We start from the raw sequence: 20930 nt of genomic DNA, 5'->3' as shown, positions 1-20930 counted from the left end.
GGCTGATGGGGTGGGTCCGAGGATGAGGACCTCAGTTTTGTCTGAGTTCAGCTTCAGTCTGCTGGCCTTCATCCAGTCGGCTATGGCCTTCATTCCTCTGTGGAGGTTGGCTTTGGCGGTGTGGGGGTCTTCGGTGAGGCATATGATCAGCTGTGTGTCGTCGGCGTAGGAAATGATGTTGAGGTTGTGTTGTTGTGCGATGTGGGCGAGTGGTGCCATGTAGATATTGAACAGCTTCGGGCTGAGGGAGGATCCCTCTGGGACGCCGCAGATGATCTCGTTGGATTTTGAGCAGAAGGGTGGGAGGCGGAAGCTCTGGGTTCTGCCGGAGAGGAAGGATGTGGTCCAGGCCAGGGCCTTCTCTTGAATTCCGGCGTCCTGGAGGCGTGCTGATAGGGTGCGGTGGCAGACTGTGTCAAAGGCTGCTGATAGGTCCACGAGGATGAGGGCGGCTGTTTCTCCTTTGTCCATCAGGATCCTGATGTCGTCAGTGGCGGCAATGAGGGCGGTCTTGGTGCTGTGGTTGCTGCGAAAAACGGATTGGGAGGGGTCCAGGATGTTGTTGTCAGAGAAATTACTATGTACTAAGATGTCTTGCAATGACTGGCTCTTTCGATACGTTATGTCAGGACTGTCGGGTAGCAATCCGCCAATCACATTGTCAGTCTGCAGTACTTTCCAATTGTTTTGTACTAGACTTCTGATTTTATGTGCCTCAGCCGAGAAACCTAAAATCAGTCTAATCACTGCTCTATCATTTTGGGCACCTGATGCCTCAGTTGCCTTATATGTGAGTAGTGTATGTCTCTCTATTATTTGCGCTTTTACGGCAGAATTATGTAGTACGCTGTTCTGATACCCCCTTCTTCTAAATCTGCCTAGGGATTCGCCTGCTGCTGTTGCAGAATCTTCCTCTCACAAACAATTCATTTTAAACTGCAGTAATTCCCCATAGTAGATACTATGAATTAAACTAAGCGGGTGCTGACTTCTTGAGTGCTGGACAGTATTGCCCATAGTCGGCTTTCTGTATAGTTTAGTCCAGTTATATATACACACACATACATGGGTGCATCTATGTTTATTGCGAACCAATGTACATATGTAAATGTTGTTTGTGCATCTGCATGCTTGTTTAAAGTGAATGCAATAGTGGATATTTGTGTGTTGTAAATGATTGCATGGATGCTAGCAGTGAGGGCAGGGTTTTAAGTGGGTCGGGTCTCACCGGGTCTGAGCACCAGCAGTTTTTTAAAGGAGGCCTCGAAACGGGTCTCTATCGGGCTCTGTTTTGTGCCCTGGCACAGGTGGCCCTCGTTTTCCGGACTGCAGTGACAGTGATGTGCGCATGCTCACACTGCTCACTTCTCACCAGTGGAGAAGTTATGGCATGATGTCATGCCAGGTGAGCGTTGTAGGGGAAGGGAAATCCTTTAAAGAGTCATTTTATAACTGGATTTCCCTTCTCTTTTGGAAACTAGGGAGCAGCAACATTGTCGTGGTGTCACCGCTTTAAGTGGAAGCTTTTTAAATATTATATACAAGGCATAGTTGCTGCTTATTTATCATTTGCAACTAACAACCATTGGCAAATCCAATAGGCCTGACTTGTTGTAGGTATGATGTTACTTGTTGTATCATATATCTGGATGCAATGACAGAAACAGCAAAATACAAGTCCAGCGGCACACTATGCTAAGCACAGATGTTTAGCTTACTTGTTTTTAAACCATGCCCTTAATTACATTGGCTACTCCCCTTTGAGAGACCCCCCAGTTTTTTGTATCCCACTTAAAGCCCTGAGTGAGGGCATGCATATAAGTAAGTATAGGTATGATGGCTTCTTAGGTGAAGTTTAGTTTGGGGTTATGGGTGGTTAGAGTCTGGCCGCCCTTGTTGGATGATTTTCCATTGAGTTGTCTGTTTTCAGACTTTGGCAGTAACCTTTGCCCTATTCTTACAGACTCGGTGCGGGCAGTGGGATTTCGGTAGAGTCAACGCATCGTCCGTCTGTGGCTTCCTGCGGGATGTTTGATTCTTTCAACTAGCGCCATAAACATATGCATCCCGGCGCAGGCCATGGCGTGAGTCTTTGCATTCCTACAGTAATTCGTTTACATGTAATCGGCTTTGTTCCGAACAATGTTAGTATTCTCCATTACACGTGACTGCTATAAACTGCGCGAGCTGTTTATATGGAGACGGCAGCCGTTCGTAAAGCCGGGCTCAGCGCAGTGCAAACCGAGCGGCAATAATTCGACGACCATAAGGGACATTCTGAGGGGAAACATCGAAAGTTGTTTGAGTTGATTTAAACAACTCTTTATTGGAGGCCTTTATTTGGGCAAAGCACCAGACCCAGTAACCCTCCGCCTTTGGCCCTCTACGCTCTCTTTCCCTGGAGCAGGGCTCGCTGATGCTGGACCACGCTTTCCCATGACATGCCCTAGACTCCGTCATATTGCTGCCGCTCAAGCGGAAATAAGTGTTCGTCGTGGTAAATATCCCCTGGAAAGAATTCTGCTTCCCGTTATACTAAGGGCTTGATATCAAGTCAACGCGACAGACGGGCCGAAAAGCGGATATATTCACACCTTGTGTTCAGGCAAAACGACTCCATCATGGGTCGGTGGGAGCAGGGCTTCTGAAGAAACACGGAGATCTGGCGCAGGGCATGGAATAGAGGTGTTTTCAGTCTGATGTGATAAGGAGTCAGTCGGATTTTACCTGGAATTGTTACATACATGCACAGACAAAAAAAGACGCAAACACTGTCTCTCGTCAATCTTTTAAATGTCTTAAAAAATGTTAGATGTTTTACAAAATATTGCATTCTAAGTGACCACTTACAATCTGCACTGCGCTCCTTTCTCACTGCCTCTTAAATACCCCTTCTGCACTGCTTCTCTTATTACGTATTGTAACATGCTATGCCAGCCAGCATGGCTGCTGAAAAACCTGAGGCTTACCCCCCTAGTCTTACTGACCAATCTCCGCCCGAGTGCATAGCATAAGAATACAACACAACACAATGGGCCATCTTTCATTTTAAGACACAGCATAACATACTTTAAGTTAACAACATATCAAGATATATCAAATATTGCACCACATAACATGATCTAACATACCCTTCTAATCAACCATACCATACCATGCTATTCCATAATATATATCATACCATACCAAATCATATCACAACATATTACACGTCACATGTCACTCTCTCTGGGTGCTCCAATACTTTTCTGACCTTATGTCATCTAGGCTATGTGGTGAAATGCATGGGACAGGGGGCGGTTAAACACAGAGGTGCATTGGTTGGATGCTGTTAAATGCAGCTCTTCAGACTAGACAGAAATGATTGTACTCTTTAATAGACTCCCTTGAAACTATATCTTCTATTTGCTCTTTGCCCTCTCTGGAAGCTCTTCTTCGTGTGTGCTGGGGCCGAAATAATTGGGCCCACAGTATTCTTGGTGTCTGTTTGAATCGATATTACCCTACAACGAAGAGTTGGAGCAAAAACCTGCAAATTGCTCTACGCAGCTGTTAACTCTTTCCATTCCCATGGATTTCTTTTCTGCTATTTTTGACCAACACCCCAAGATGCTCCTTGTCCCACACTGCTGCTACCGGCTGTCAGAATCATTGGATCCTGAAGACTCAAAGACACTTCTGACTCTACATTTGTAGGAACCGCCATTCAAGCTGCTTCTGCATACAATTTGTCACAGAAATGGTAGCTGTGAAATCCCTTAAAGTTGTGCACCAATGTTGCAGGAGATGAAGAACTAATGGTCCCAAATGCAGATGAGCCCATGGTACTGGAAACAAGCAAGCAGCGTTTAAGAAAAACACAAACAGCAAAAAGAGATGTGTTTTATTAGATTGGCTCCAAAATCCACATTATTCTCCATAATAGCAGCAGTCGCCATATCTTAGAAACTTTCTCTGGTGATTCTTGTTTCAATATTAACTATTGGAATACCCTGTGACATCGTTTGGTCCTTCTGGAGGGTGGAAGAAAGACCTTTCCTGGACCCGTCTTGAACCAGGCCTCAATAGTCTTCACGTTCTGAGAAGGATGAAGATGAAACGTTGCGTGTGGGATCATGAAGCCATGATGCTTTAGAACCCGAATCACGTGGCAAGAATTCTCTAGTGTCTGATCCCTTGAAGAAAAAGGAAACATAATTAGTACATTGCCCAAATAAAAGTGCTCCTGACCATCCTCGCTGTGAAGCAGCACCAATAGTGGAGTAAGAACCTTGGTGCAAACTCATGGAGCTGTTTTCAACCCTGATGGGAGAACTCAAAATAACCAATGATCTAAGGTACGTGAGACCATTCCGGGATTCGAACATGAAGCTGAGCATTGTGCAGGTCTATGGGTGATAAAAAGTCTCCCCGAGGAATTACCGGTAGGATAGCCTGAAGGATATTAATTTTAAAGCAGGATGTTGATATAAACCTATCAATACTCTTTAAGTCTATCACCATTCTGTATTGCCTTCATGATTTTCGTTTCCGACGAGGAACATTATAGAATACCACTCGAAGCCAAATTCCTGCAGAGGAACTGGAATGATGGACTTCTTTGGTACCAAAGGATTGACACGGTCCTGTAAAGATCTTCTCATCAATGGTTCTCGATGCAAGCAAGCCTGAGTATGTCTCGATTCTAGAGAAATCTAAATATATTCCAAGTTCCCACTTGTTTGAAATTCTCCTTGCCTCTTCGAACAGGGTTAAATATTCCCCTACAGATCCTGACGGCCAAACGATTCTGGCGCAGTCAGGATCGCTGGTGTCGATGACTCTTGGAATCAGGAACCTGACAAGGAGGAAGAGTTGCCTGAGATCCCTTTGGATGGATGAAAGCCGAGTTAGAAGAATGATCATATTTTCCAGAATGAGATTGCTCATATTTTTGAGAACGTAAGTTTAGGTAGAAGCTTAAATAGCATGGTAGGGTGTTCACTAAAAGGTCACCCTGAAAAACGGCTGATAAATACGATTTGTTTTTTTTAATCAATGTATGGATCTTTTAACTTTGAACACCATCCATTCTTCACTAAACAAAAAGCATTAATACTTGAAGTGTATGCGGGATAGGCATCCGTGAAATAAAAACAAACACAGAGGTAAATGTCCCCCTTAAAGTTTGATACATCGTTCTTTCTTTCTTTATAAGCCATTACTTGATGCTCATGTGGTCTCCACAACGGATGCTGTTTAACAAAATCTGAAGGAAGAAAACGCAGTAATCAAGACTAAAAACAAAGCATAGGTAAATTATTGATTTCTTCTATTCTGTTTCAAACTTGCATTTAGTAGTACTATTTTCCTCAAAGAAATAAATGAAGGCGATCGTTTGTGCTCATATTTATATCAAATACCATAAGCAGTTCTGTTGCGCCAGTGTTAAACACCTTGGGCCACATATACGACCTGTTTTAGCGGTTGCAGAGAATCAGGCAGTTTGAGACTCTTTTCACATGTCCTTAACCCTATTTTGCGAGTCGTTATCCTATCACCGACTCGCAAAATAGGGTGGGTGAGTCGGTATTAAGAAGGGGCGTGTTGAGGTCGTCCCTACCTAATAGAGAGTCGCGGACCACTGCCTAGTCTTAAAAATTAAAAGGAAACTTTTCTTTTTCTTTTTTTAAATGCATCTCATTTTCCTTCAAGGAAAACGATCTACATTAAAAAAATGCTTTATTTAAAAAGCAATCACAGACATGGTGGTCTGCTGACCTAAGCAGGCCACCACCCCTGTGATTACAGGCCATTCACAACAGGTCACAAATTGTGACCTGCCTCATGAATATTGATGAGCAAGGTCAATTTTTTTTTTTTTTGTAGAGTGTTATATAGCGTGAACTAGACCCGAACGAATCAGGTATCAGAGCGCTTTACATAGCACAAGTTACGTTTTTACACGAGAACACACACTTTCATTTTTAGGCACGGGGAGATTAACAGCCTTATTCATCAACGGGCCGTTTTGCGAGCCCCTAATAGCGAATCATAGCGAATCGCTATTAAGGACTCGCAAAACGGTATTCATGTAGGAATTGCTAAATAAATAGCGATTCCTACACATTCCTTATTTGCGAGTAGCAAATTGCTAATCGCAAATAAGGAATAACTCCCCATTCATTCCTATGGGCCAAAAGGCCCATAGGAATGAATGGGGAGTATTCCTTATTTGCGATTAGCAATTTGCTACTCGCAAATAAGATAGCGATTGAAAGGGTGCATGGGGTGTCCAAAGGACACCCTGTAGCACCCCTGAAATGCAAATGGAAACAGGTGTTGCGCACACACATGTCCAAGGGACATGTGTGTGTGCAACATGCAACTTAGAAAAATGCTTTTAAAAGCATTTTTCTAAGTTTTTGCTATTTACCGAGAGGTCTGACCTCTCGGTAAATAGCGGCCCAAAATTGCATTTTCGCAATTTAAAAATGGTTGAAGAATTGCATTTAGGAATCTCAAATAGAGATTCCTTAAATGTAATTCCTCGCAATTTAGCGAATTAGCAATTACCGATTTTTGCATTTGGGATGATGAATCCCAAATGCAAAAATTGCGCTCGCAAAGGGCCAGATTCTCAGAATCTGGCCCTTTGCGGGCGCAATTCGGCTTGATGAATCTGGCTGTAAATGATTTGCCCAGAATCACAGGAGGTTTTGGCGTCGTTTACCGAGACTCGAACCCAGATCCCCAGGTCCGAGGTCGAGCACCTTAGCCGTTAGGCCAACTCCTCTCCTTTTATTGTGACCCCCATTAAGAATCGCTAAATGTGTCTGCGACACATTGGTACATCACATTTTGCAATTTCCCTATTGCAAGTCGCAATTAGGAACTCACCAATTGTTTCCGTCGCACATGTGGCCCCTTCTTCCTTTCATGTGAAAACGATGTCAGTGGCTCGAGAGCACCACAGCAGTTGGCCTGCTTCCAAGCCACCGAATCAGTGTAAAATCCAAACAGGAAAAGAAAGAGAGGTGGCGCGAGAGCACTCAAGGAGCATTCCACAGACCTAATGTAAAGAAATAAAAATACCAACACTCTACTAAGGAGTTTCGGCAGGACACAAATACGATATTAGAAGGGAAGATGTGCCATTTATGGTGTGAATGGGTGGCAGTGCAAGGGGAAGGCAGGCAAAAAAGGGAAAAACAACTAAGTAATGGGTGCTAAACAGGGGCCGGAGTCACCATTCTGCAACTCTGGCATTGTCTTTATTGGACCTTCTATTCCTTCCTGACCTTTGCCACCTGTGGAAAAACATGTACTTGGCAGTCACAGGCTGGAGGTGCAAGATGCGACGCAAGACATCCAATTTGGGACACTCAGACGACATTGTCAGATCTATTTTTATCAATAGTGCCTCAAGGCATAAGATACTATTTCATTCCAACTGAATAGCCAAGTTACATCCGCTTGCTTTTAAGTTTAGGACAAGCAAAAGTCCTGGGCACACGTAGCAGGGTGAAAACAATGGTTAGTGAAGTCTCATGTATCTGGAGAGTTATCATATAAGGTCCACTCAAGTAGTTTATTTTACCACCCAACCCATAGTCTTCCTTACTAGCATTTTGGCCATGGGACTACTGCTAAGCCATTACAACCGACAGGCACATGCAATGTAAATTTAGTTACCACAAAGTAGTTACCGTTTAGGAATACTATCTGTTTGGGATGGAAAATGTCCCCCGCATTGCTCATTAGGGCATGCACACCTGCCCAGACCCAACTTTTCGCAAGACAGCGCATGTGACTATCGCGCATGTACCCTAAAGGGGCCACTGAAAACTGGATGGTGCTCCGGAATAGATGGGCACACCATGGGCATGCACCACTCCTTCTCAATGAGCAGCGGAGGACTGATAGTGGTAGAAGCAGATAAATTAGAGGGACAGGGTATGCCTTTCTACCTGCCCCTGCACAGGGAGAATTGACTACCGACCTCTCCTCTCTAAAGTGCCCTGTCGGCCACCTGAAACCTTTTGCGTCATCCCTGCAGGACATGAAGCTCACTTGTCTGCATATGTGATGTGGGTCTAGTTGGATCAGCGTGCAGCATGTGCATGGTATTTTATTAGTAACATATTGCACATTACCTCTGGATTTAGCACTTCCTCCACAAAAGAGAGCACTACTCTTACCAGGTCCAAATGTCTTTATATTATGCAATGTCTGCAATTTTAAAGTGTTTTTAAAAATCCAGTAGGATAAAGTGAATCCAGTAATAGCCACATGTGCAACAAATGTGCGACATTGGAACGAAGGGTGAAAAACAATTCTTTAGTAATGAACAGCACAATATTCGGGGCTTGCAGAGGCCCCTGTGCAGTCTCGTGACCTTAGTGTTCAGAGCAGTGTTTCTTCCTCTTCGACCCCTGGGTTCTTTGTTGTAGGGTGCACTCTAATTGAGTCAAAGGCGGCTCACGGTTGCACATTTGTTAACCGTTTCCCCCTATCATCTGACCCAATTGATCAATTGGAAATACTTCCTACCAGGTCTAGTTGAAACGAAAGTGTTTTTGTCCATTGGTCCACTCAACTCAAATGGCAAAAAAACACAGCCCTCATTAGATACCAACTAACAGGTTTGAAGTTGCATCAGGAATCTCGTGGAATGTTCCCCTCAGCAAATCATCCCTCTGTATACTTCCCGTGTATTACAGTTCCTTTTATGGGCCACCCCACCCATGAAGATTGAGTTTCTCCTCACAGAAAGGAGAAATACTAGCTACCAGTATTAAAATGCCCATTCCATTTCCCTCATCAAGACATTGTTTCACTGCAACAAAAAGGGGGTGCAGGGATTGTAACAGCTAAAGATAGCGAAAAAAGAATTTGCTAGTGCTTCAGATTTTCAAAATGTTTCTCGTTTGTGCTTTTCTCGTGCCTTTTGATTCTTGACCACAGTTAGTGGTAACAAAAAAAGGCAGTGTTTCAATATGTAAGTCAAATTTAATTTTTGCTCTACTTTTAGTCTAAGGCTGTTATTCGTGAAAGATTATGGGCCTCATTTATGAGGCCTTGCGTGAGTTTTGCGCTTCCGATGCGTCACTTTTTGTGACGAATCGGCGGTGTAAACCATGTCTCCTGATGCGCACTATTTACAAAGTGACGCATCTAAGCAGATGCGTCACTTTGTAAACCCCTGCGCTACATTATACCTGCGTCAGGTATAATGTATGCAGAGGGGGTGTTCACCCGCAAAAAGCCTCATAATAGTGACGCAGTGAAATCTATGAGATTTCACTGCGTCACTTTCAGGACGCTGTTGCGTCAAAACCTTGCGCCTGCCTCACAGCAGGCGTAAGACAGACGCAAGCCCTTTCACATGGGGCTTTCCCCATGTGAAAGGAAGCATTGCTGGAGTTGCGTCACTTTTGTGACACACTCCAGCAATGCGTCACTTTTGCGCCTACAGATACTTCAGAAATACTGATGTATCTATAACTCCTTGCGACATGATGCGTCATATTATAAATATGACGCATCAATCATGTCGCAGGGAGAGCGCAGTGAAAAGTGACGCATCGCTGTTTTCACGCAGTGATGCGTCACTTTTGATAAATGAGGCCCCATGTTCTGGTAGACATGTTTCATATATGTTAACTGACTTTGTGATTGTAAATCACTTTCCGACCAGCCTGGAAAAAATATATATTATATTATTAGAGCAAAACATAACACACATCCAACCCAGCTTAAATATGTCTTAAATGACAGCCATGGCTCATATGAGCACAACATGGCCCAACCCTTTCTAGATGACGAGGCGCTAGACACATCAGTGTTACATCCATTCACATATATGACACTCCCGCTTTTGCAGTTCATCAAAGCCTCGCCTGGGGCATAGATGCCTCCACCCCTAACAAGCACCTGAAGCTGAGCAATCGGAACTGTACAGACTTCATTTCGTCTCTCCTGTCGTCTCTCCCCTCATCCTCCCTCTTCTCACCTCCCCTTCCCCCCTCCCCCCTCCACTATGTTATTCTCTCCTTTCTCTCCACTCTTAATTTATTGCTTATTTTTTGACGAAATGTGTAATTGTGATCATTTTCTGTTACATTGTGGAACCTAGTGTAAAGTGTTCTGATACCTTCGGGTCTAGTCAGCGCTATATAGAACGCTTTAAAACAAATAAATAAATAAAATAAAATACTAAATATTACATTAGTTTACTTCAGCCTTACATGCCATTATCCAGTATGACTTACATCAAACAACGGGAAACATGACCAAATGCAATATCAACGGATCACATTGACTGGTAAACAAGAGTCCCAGAAGCATAAAGGGGACCGATACTCCAAAACTGTTTCAGGACCATACATATTGTGAGAACGCACTATACAGACACATATCATATATAATGAAGTTTTCTTTTGTCTTTAATCTGAGGACCTCTTTTGAGTAGGCAGTCTTGGTCAATTTTTAAAGGCTGCAAACTGTACCACAGTAATACATTGCAAACGGAATTTTGAACATTGATATACTAGCGAGGCCTTCTATTTAATAGTATACTGGTTCCTAGTAACAAGCATTTTCGTATCACACTTATTTTCACAAGTATGTTATTGACATGCACTTTATGTTCAACAGTTATATTTTATCAGTCCTGCCAATTTTGGCTCCCCTACGTTCTTGGCAGCTTTACCTGCATTGTTATGGGTATATTTGAAGGAGTTTAGTAGCTGATGTGTATTCTTTCCAAAAAAACGCACTGACATTACGAAGTAAGTAGCATTTTATCTAGGTTATTACTTCCCCTAAAAGCTTTTAGTTAACAGTCAGAAGAAATGTACATTTCAAATGTGTTGGCTGCTCACATGTATAAAATTATAAATTTTTTTTGGGAAACAATTTCAAGGATGCTTGCCTTTTCCCCTACATTAACCCTTTTAGTGACATGTTATGGAGAGCACCGAGAAAGGTGGTTTGAGGTAGATGATTCTTACTCAAACAACGCTGGCTTCATAGGACCTGGACCCCTCAGGTTGCTCCCGGCCCGCCCCCATCTGAACCCACAAATCAATACTTGACTACAAGAGCTGTGGGTGAAAGAGTCCATGTTTATTTCAAACCATCACACAAACATGACAATATGTAATCAATACAATTCTAAATTCCATACGATCTGGATTTATCAAATTCAATCTCTACAGGATATTTCTTTACCTTTATATTGATCATACATCATAATCCATCAGCAGAAATTACAGAACTTCATTTAAATCCAGAGAATTTTCTCTATCGCTCTAGCACTAAGGGGCCATCCACCTCGTGCCCCCTGAGAACAACGCAAGGCGGAACCCACCTGCATCCTTGAGAGGTGAGCCCCTGACATCTGGACCTTGTCCGCCACCCAAGGGGTCCACCCCTCCACCACCAGGCTGCCAAAGTGGGCTCGTAGGGTATAACCTGGGGTGGATGCCCCATGCCCTAGTTTGCACACTGGCGCCCTTGCCCCCAGCCTGTGTCTCCATTCTCCAGGGTGAGCTTACCATATCTCCCCCCTCAGTGCTGGCCTAGGGAGTATGCAGGAGGACTCCCCTTAACAATGTAAGGCAATTTATGTGGCCTCCTTACCGCCACTCTTAACACAATCCTACACCTTCCCAAGCTTTAACTCCAAGGGATGGGTGAGTGGGTGATTCCTAGGAGTCCCCTGCACACGGGGCCAGCGCATCAGGAAGAGAGGACGAGGACCTGGGCAAGATGCCCTAAATAGGCCACCGACATCTCCTCCCCACTGGTGGCCAGCCCCTGCCGGAAGTGACATTGCGTCGGTGCCTCGGAAGTAAATCCTGCTTTTGGCATTGCCCAATCCCTCGGTGAAGAGCCACAAGGGCCTGGCCGGGATCCCGGGGTCTCGAGTCCTAATGGTGCGCTTCCCTATGGTACGCGCTTTTCCAGAACCAGCTGTGTCTGATTCCTCTCTGAAAGATCAGGAAAATGTGCGATGTGGGATAGCATAAGTCTGAAAAAAGTGGTAGGTTACTTGAGTATTGCGATCAGAAACTGCCTGGCATAAGCATTGTATCCTAATTATGTTTTCCAAAACTGTGGGTCACTGAAGTTGTAATAGAAAATCTTCATCAAATAGGACAATATTTTTGGAAACAATATTTATGCCATGATTTTTATGTCAGACGATGTTCCTGTCCACAATATTCTGACAAAGAACAGTAGAAGCAGATTCTTACATTATGGTTCAAGATGTGGTGCAGGCTGCAGTGAGTACCACCATGAGATCTATGCATGAGGCCTTAGAGGATATATAGCAGACTCATTCAATATCTCCTTTCCTCCATGTCATCAAGCTTATATGCATTCTGTTTATTCTGGTGCTGATTTATGAATTGACCTATTTACGATCTGCCAGTGTTACTGAGCCGGAGAGAGCTCGATGTGTGACAATCGGGTAATGCTAAGGTGACCCTTTCATCAGAATGCAGAAAGGCTTTCCTGATGAGAATATATCTGTAGTTTATTGAGATGTTGGATACAGAGCATGCGGCTGATTTGGAAGGCCATCTTTTTGGAGCGAGATCTGTGGAGAAGATTTCACCATAAGTCCAAACCATCACAGCTCTAGCTAAAGCGCTGCTGATCTTGTGGAAAGCACTCAAACGTCTTTGGAAATGCCGGCCTAGGCAGAGCTCGCTCTTCCAGCCCATCACAACACGACTCTTAGAAACCTACCTTCTCTGGTCCCAGGTGAGGCCACTCCTCATCGTTCAAAGAAAGAGGAGTCTACATGCCCTTTTACCCTCCAGGCAGGGATCAATCATGAAGCACAGGCTACAGATGCAGGGAATGTTCTCATCCCAATATAAGTAGATCATCTCCATTTACATTTTTGTGTTTGAGAAAGTTGGATTGGACACTCTCCATCTTTTTAAGTCAGTGAACCCTTGTTACATAAGATCCTAGAGTTTCACAAACAATTTGAAGGCTGAGAATAGAACTTTCCTCTCACCTAATTCAACAGCATCTTTCTTGTCTGATGTCATTTTTCCAGTCTGGAGAAGGGTTAAATTATGGATGACATGTGGGGGAAGGGTGTATTGATGGATGACATGCAGAAGTTACTGTGCAAAGAAGAAATAAGGCTAGTTCTGGATCGTGTGCAGGGTTTTGTCAGCAAACTGTTCTTGGTGGCAAAATTAGTGAATCTCAGCATCCAGTGATAAACCTCTGGTTGTCGAACAACGTCTTTTGTACAGACATTTCAAGATGGAAGGTTTTCATTGTCTGATGACTCCCTTCAGCTAGGAGAATGGATGGTGAAAATTGATGTGAAATATGGTTGTAGTATATTGTTGTAGTATCTGAATGCCATAGTGTAAATATCATCTGACATAAATCTACTGTCATAAATATTGTTTACAAAAATATCAACTCAATGGAGTTAGTAATGGAAAATCATCACCAACTATGTCAATCTTTTTGCAAGCAGTATTTAGGACACAATATTTATCTGAGATTATATTTCTGCATTTTCTATTTTGACATGCAACCAAAAGATGCGTATTAATCAGTTCCCTTCCATTATTCACATAAGCAGTTCCTTCAGTTTCAATGGGGGCATGAGATGTTACAGTTCAAGTCACACCCTTTAAGACTGTCCTTTGCTTTTTGGTGTTTTATGAAACTACTCAAGCTGGTGGTAACTGTGCTCCGATTCCTTGACCTCCAGATGGTGATTTATCTGGACAACATGTAGATCATGCCTCACAAAATGAGATTGTTGGCGAGTCATATGCTAATGGTAGTGTCTCTGCAAAAGAAATGTGTTTTTTTCATCAACCCAAAAAAGTCTGCATTGGTCTCATTACAAATTATCCAGTTTCTAAAGAATGTGATTGACTCAGTGAAGGTTGCACTTTTCTTTCCAAATTAAAAAACTAAAGCAATAGAAAAAGAGATTTTTCGGTACTCGGGGTCAACACATTTTCCCTAAGATCATTGGCCAGGATTGTAGGGTTGTTGTCCACATCCGTTAAGGTCATTTTCCATTCCCCTCTTCATAATAGGGTCTTTAGCGTTTGAATTCTTTGCATTTTAGAAGAGGTCTTTCTTACTCAGCCTTAGTCTTCCTTTCTTCAGATGCAAAAATGGAGGCAGGTTTGTGGCTCCACAAGGAGGGAGGTCTGAAATGGAAGATCCATTTTAGGCCTAGCACCAGTTATCATGCCTCAATCTTTCAAGAAGGGCTGTGTGCAAGGTGCTGAGAGGTCTTAACAGCTGGCAAGTGCTCTCTAGTTGAAGTTATGCATTTCTTCAACTTCTGAGGTCCGTTCGAGGGCATGCATTTCCTTCTTTTGATTAATACCCAGAACTCTAGAACTAGTCAGAAGGGACAGGGTGAATATGGTCTTAATAACACTGTTTTGGTCAAATCAGGTATGGTACTCAAAGCTTTTAGAGCTCTATTTAGACTTCACTAGGTATCTTCTGCCTTTCCCAGCTTCTTCGCAGTCCTGTGGGGGGGTGCAACTAATCTTGTGTTTCCAGGCCATCTGTAGATGATGGCCCGGAGTGTTCAATGGCTTTCTCAGAAGGCAGTGTCATTCTTTAAAGACACTTGGTTTGCTTCACTCGTTCAAGTTAAATGTATGCCTGGTCAGGTTGTGGTAGTAGGTTTGTGGTTTAATGGTTGAATCCCATTTCTACCTCTCCAATAAAGGTTGTTCATTTTCTGTTTTCTCTTTTTTTCTAGGCTCACTCTGTGTTAAATATGTAAAGGTCAGCCATTTTGTCGGGCCATATCCTGATTAAGGGTGAGTCGGTTGGCAAACAATTTCTGGCTTTATGGCCTATCTATTCTAGTCGCCTCAAGGTTCCTCTAAGACCCAAATATTCACCCCATATTAGGATGATACATTGGTCCTTGGTTTCCTTTTGGGTTTGCTGAACAATGGTTTTATTGCATGTGTTTTACTTTAATGAGTATCAACTGTTAAAGCTACTGATGTTCTCCAAAGCTGTGTATGCTTTATGTTATTAGATGCATGTAGACTTTATCTACTTGTATGGTTTAACTGAGTTTTCCAGATTATGCAGCGTTTTGTGTTGTTAACTGCCTCAGATGTCACATGCATAGACTGCTGATTTCTGTCCTTCTTTGGCTTCTCGGCTTTTAATTTCATTTATGAAGACTTTTAAACCCGTTTTTGCTTCTACCTTAGCAAGGCGTGTTAGAAGGTTTATGAAGGAGACAGGAAATTATATTTGCAAGTTTGAGGCCCATTCAGCAGGAAAGGATTTGGCATCCAAAGTCTATCTACAGACGTAACCATGGTTTCATTACATCACACATACACCGTAAGTAGATTATAAATATGGTGCTCTTCCTCTATTGAGTTTAGCCACCTACAGTCCCAAACCCTTAATCAGTACAAGAATCATTTTGTAAGAGGCCCTCGACATAGCACATCTGTTACATGCACTACATTCATATTAGTCCCAATTCAGTCAAATTATTAAACTTTAACCCTGGTCAGTACCTGCAATTATAGTCAATATTGTTACATCAATTCAACACTCCTCAACACAAATCCTTCAGGGGAGGCGCTTCTAGCAACATTTAAACACCAGATTCATGAAGGATCCAGCTCCAATCTACAGTTTTTAATGAATCTTCTTTATTGTATATCCCTTCTTTTATACACAAGGCTGGGCTGGCCATCATCTTTTTTAAAAGAAAATGTTGGATTGATGTGATATATTGAGTGCCTCCTTTAAAATGATTGTTGTACAGCATCCAAGTGTTTATTTCCTCTGGACATCTGGTGGACATCAGGAAATTGACAGACTGGTTTCATGAATTGTGGTATGTATGGCTCTCACTGAGAACCATTAGCGTGAATTTCACATTCTAAATGTGATAATTCACTGTTGTGACCAAGCAACAGTTGGTTACGAATCTCATAACTCACTGTTGCAATGTCAAAAAGGAATTCCAGGCTGCACTGGCTGAGGTCTCTAAGAGCCTGTCAGATCGCTCTGGAATTAAGGGAGCACAGCTTCTGAAGACAGGGGAAGGGATGGCACAGAGAGTGGCGGGCTGGGTGACAGAAACTTGGGTATTTATAAAAGAATTTGGGACAGTGAGGAGAGGCCATGGTATACATGACTCCCCTATTACTCCTCTGCCCCTGAGTAGCAAATGAAAGCAGATGTAGATGATTTTGGGTACGGGGCATAGATAGCATACAATGATAGATGTGTAAAAAGGGAATTATAGGGATATTTCTCATCCCGGTGGTCTGAGTGACATCATAGACAACTCAAGCTTCATCATTGGTGTCAATTTCATGTCCCCCAGAAGCCATTGGTTAAAACAGCCCCATAATTCACTGTTATCCATCTATAATTCTATATGTTATAGGCTAGTTGCTCTAGTGTCTCACAGTGTGAATGTCAGGCTTTAAACCTGTTATAATTGAGCCTCCGGTTTTAGCAGAGAATGTGATATTTCAGAAAACTAATGTGACAGAAGGTTTGGGCTCAATCAAAGACAAGGAAGTGAAAACTTCTCATTCTTCATTCACTCCCTTAATCTATTTTTTTTAACTTTTAGTCTGAGAGTAGTACGTTATGACCTTTGTTAAACCATATAATTGAGAATTCCTTTTCAAGGATTTTAACCGTGTTTAGATTATAAGAATTAAGTATTTTGCTTGGGTTTGTTGAATTTGTTCCTCAATATTTCGTATGGGTGGAATTTAAGTGGAAGTGGAAGTCTGCTTCCTTTGTGCAGGGAAAGAGAAGAGTTTCCCATTACTAAATGAATTAAAGGGTTGGGTGTGCTACCATTGGTGGACTCATTGTGAGGTCAGAATGGCTGGATGCCTAGGCTGCTGTTTCAAAATATATTATTCTTTTTTGTGATTTATTTTATGTTTATTTGTGTTTGCTGCTAGAGTTAAGCAGTAAAGAAGTTTATTTATAAATGTTACCTTAATTGTGTTTCATCCAATCCAATCCTCCTGTCACTTATTTATTACTGTGCAACATATTTTAGAGATGTCTGCCTTTGCCTGTCCAATTCCTGTTTAACAATGAAACTGCTGAAGCAAAATGACACTATTCTGAGCTTGGACAATCTTACTATTTGGCACGTCCACATTGCCTGTACTTAAAAAGTAAAAACAAAAAAAATAGCCCCAGTGTGCGAAGTAGCACTAGCTCAGAAACCAGCAATTACGAGAGCTGAGAAGTGTACATTTCTTGGGGAATGTGACTAGCCATACTTCTCATAACTGCCAAGTGACCCCATGTCAAGTGTGATAACATTGAGTTTTAGCCAACAGCACATTACATTCTAGGACTTGTAGCTACTTTCCCACATTATGCATGAGGATTAAAAATCATGTTTTTGGCAGACCACTGCTGGCTAAAACATCATATTGGGCAGATGGTGGCAGACAAATCATTAGGCCACTTAGCAGCTATATGTACTTTTAAAGGCTCTGGCTTCAAATGAAAAGTTGTTTGAGGTAATTTATACTTACATTCTCGTACGAATATTCTGGTGTTGTTGTGGGGACGATAAACGCTGCAGAGATACTGGATTCATGACTTCTTTATGTACCATTATGTTTCCAAAGAAGGACCATTTCCAAGTTCAAAATGGCCGCCGTCGGTGCAGAGCGCGCGCACACCGTCGTCCGCTATTAATTCCGGGGTCAGGACAAGCGAAAAGATTTCATGAAGAATTCTGGGCCTGTGATGTGGAACGAACGAGACCGGCCCGAAATCAATGGAAAGTTAATAAACATGGGGGCCTCTCTAACACCTTTCGCTGCAAAAGCAACTCATAATGAACAGGGCGTTAATAATTCACAGTGCAGCAGGCGCGGGCGTCTAATATTGCAATGCAGAAGTCATGCTTTTTACGGAGAATACGGGCAGACAGCGCAATAATCCATGGCTCTCCGTCAAATAAATGACACCGGCACCGAGCATTTATTTCCAGATAATTCCTCCAAATTACCTTTCTGCCACGCCAGCACTAGAATTAATTAAAGTGTAATATAGGTTCAATAAATACAAACGCGAGGCAGCGCTGATACCAAAACCTGTCAACGTGTATCCCGAATTTAATAACAACTTTACTCTTCCCGGACAGGTGAGCGCATCAAATGCATAATTTAGTTTTGCAATTCTTTTTCATGTTTTATTCCGCAGCTTTCACTTTTTTTTCTTTCCAATGCTCTTCTGATTTCACGTCTTGGAACCGATTCTCGTTCTGATGCCAGGCAAGGGCGGGGGAGCTGTAAATAAAGTTTAAAGCACTTTATGGGTATTGCCAGCACAAATCACATCGGGATGTTTTTGTTAAAGTGACTTTTCATTTTATTAGTGCTTCTTCGAGGAGGAAAACTTGGGCAGAATAACCTATTGTTGAAAGGAAACTTCTGACTTGAAGTCGCAGAATGTTGTTCCTGATGGCGGTCGACGAGAGAAACACTTTAAATGTGGATTAAAAAAAAATGTTTCACTTCTGTGATCGGAAAACACATTCAGTTTTTTTTACGAGGCATTAAATCCCATCTAGTCGCAAATAGACGTCGTAATAAACTGCGCTTTTTCTAATACAGTTAATCGATTCGTTTTAATTGAAAATGTTTCCTGGTTTTATAAATTGCAAAATGTACATGTTTTTAATTTGTTTAACATTCGCAGTAAGATTCGTGTTTTTTTGTTACTTGTGCGGTTTTGCTGTAAATCATTCGATTTGATTTTACTTGCAACAATTGCAAATACCCCCTGCTGCCATTTATATTTCTTGCACACACATTTGTAATACGAATTGTTTAGTCTTGAAACACTAATATGCATATCCGATATTACTGTGTTTCTTGACGGATGCGACTAGGACGCACGACAAATAGAGTTTAACAAACCTTCCCTAAAGTTCAGAGAGAACGAAAAAGTTTTGGAACTTCAGCAAAATATTATTAACTTGGTGTAGCAAGAGAGTTTTTATAAAGAACCGTTTACATTTCGACATTTCCAGAGTATTTTTTCCGGACAAATCGAAAGTTTCAAGGGTAGACCCAGATCGTAAATCCGATTGTATCCCCGAGACCGGCCCCCAGGTCGATTATATGCTGTGTTTTTTAAAATCGTAACTACATCAAGTGTAACACCACCGCTGTATTATAACTAAAATTGTTCAATAAATTATACTCATTTGTAGAAGCATGCACGACACGCACAAATGCAACGTTAACCATATGCAATTTTGAAATAAAAAATATTATAACACAAAAAAGCGGTCGAACGAAATAAAAGTATTACAACTATTAATAATAAACAGCAACAAAAAGTAACTTTCGGGTATATAATAAATATGTGCATATAGATTCAATATCATATTATATTCCAAAATAAAATTATTATTACAAAATAATAAATTAATTGACGTATGTCGTTTTACTTGACCGTTTGAACCAAAGGAAAAAAATCCCTCACACTAGACCTAATAATTTCGGTAGCAAATGTTCCAATTTCGTGGCAAAACGTGGTCTACGACTTTGCCTCGTTAATAAAAATGTTACCTCCTATACACAAAACAAAAGAGTCCCATCCAGCTGTTCGTGCTCTGGGCCCCAGCGCCCCTTTCCCCAGCCCCCCAGTGCTCCCCCCGGCCCCGCTTCCCCCACGATTTCTGTTTTCTTTGGACGCAGCTAATACTGACAGGGATTTGAGGCCGAGACTGCCATGCCAATCAAAGAATGCATGGCAAAAGGAGCAGGCCAGCTGGATAACGCCCTGCCCGGCCCGGCCCTCCGTCTGGGCCACGCTCCCAGCCAGAGGAAGGGCGCACTCACCCGAGAGCACGGGTGGACCCCATTACAATAGTGCCTCAAACATCCCAACATTACAAGGATCACTCTGTCTCTCCAATTCTATCTTCCACTAAAACACTTCTACCATCCACCATGTCACATTTATACACCGAGCAGGACCCCCTCTCCCCCCCTCCTTTCCCACAACCATCCCTTCACGCCACTCTGGGGGCAAGGGCACCCCTATCCACAGGGCTTTAAGTGGGCCGGGTCTCACCGGTGCTGAGCAGGGCAATTTTTTTAAAGGGTCCTCGAAACGGGTCTCTATGTTATGTGTGCCTGACAGGCGGTCCGTTTTTTCCCCCTAGCTGCAATGACAGCAGGCGTATCGATGTGGATGTGCCTGTGCTCACACTGCTCACTTCTCACTAGTGGAGAAGTTATGGCATGACGTCATGCTGGGTGAGCTGGAGGGGAAGGGAAATCCTTTAGAGAGGGTGATTTTCTCTCTGGATTTCCCTTTTCTTCTTGAAACTCAGGAGCAGCAACATAGTCCTGATGTCACCAAGGCTTAAAGTGGAAGCTTTTTCAATATTATATGCAAGCCATAGTTGCTGCTTATTTATCTTATGCAACTAACGACCATTGACAAAGCCAGTATTCCTGACTTGTTGTAGGTATGATGTTACTTATTGTATCCTATATCAGCATGCAGTGACAGAACCAGCAAAAATACAAGTCGGGCGGCACACTATGCTAAACACAGATTTTTAGTGTATGTGTTTTAAGCCACGCCCTGAATTCCATTGGCCACGCCCCTTTAACCCCCCCCCCCCCCCCCAGGTTTTTCATCCCACCTAAAGCCCTGCCTATCCCACAACACAATCCTCGGTCTGAATGAATCTCCCATCTGCCATGTCTCCCCTCACACCCGACAGCGATACAGATCCCCACTGCCCTTCTCTCGTCCCCCACACACCCCACAGGTAGCAGAGAGGACAGGGATCACCCTTTCTCTCCATGCAAGTCGATGCCTGATGCTCAATTATGTACACAAACCTCAGCGGATGTGGCCTAACAACCAGAGCT

General features: G+C 42.7%; 1 long non-coding RNA gene across 1 annotated transcript in view; it reads left to right on the top strand.

Moving 5' to 3' along the window:
• The window catches only part of LOC144753494 (uncharacterized), a 157910-nt gene extending 142551 nt beyond the window's left edge, over positions 1-15359 (top strand). Inside the window, exon 4 of the long non-coding RNA XR_013594387.1 lies at positions 15231-15359. This is a non-coding gene — a long non-coding RNA (uncharacterized LOC144753494). The remainder of the gene's footprint in view (positions 1-15230) is intronic.
• Positions 15360-20930: the final 5571 nt, after the last annotated feature.

The sequence above is a fragment of the Lissotriton helveticus genome, chromosome 5_1 (assembly GCF_964261635.1).
Source record: "Lissotriton helveticus chromosome 5_1, aLisHel1.1, whole genome shotgun sequence".
Lineage (NCBI taxonomy): Eukaryota > Metazoa > Chordata > Amphibia > Caudata > Salamandridae > Lissotriton > Lissotriton helveticus.
The sequence above is the reverse complement of the archived record's forward strand: the minus strand, read 5'-3'. Positions and strand labels throughout refer to the sequence as shown.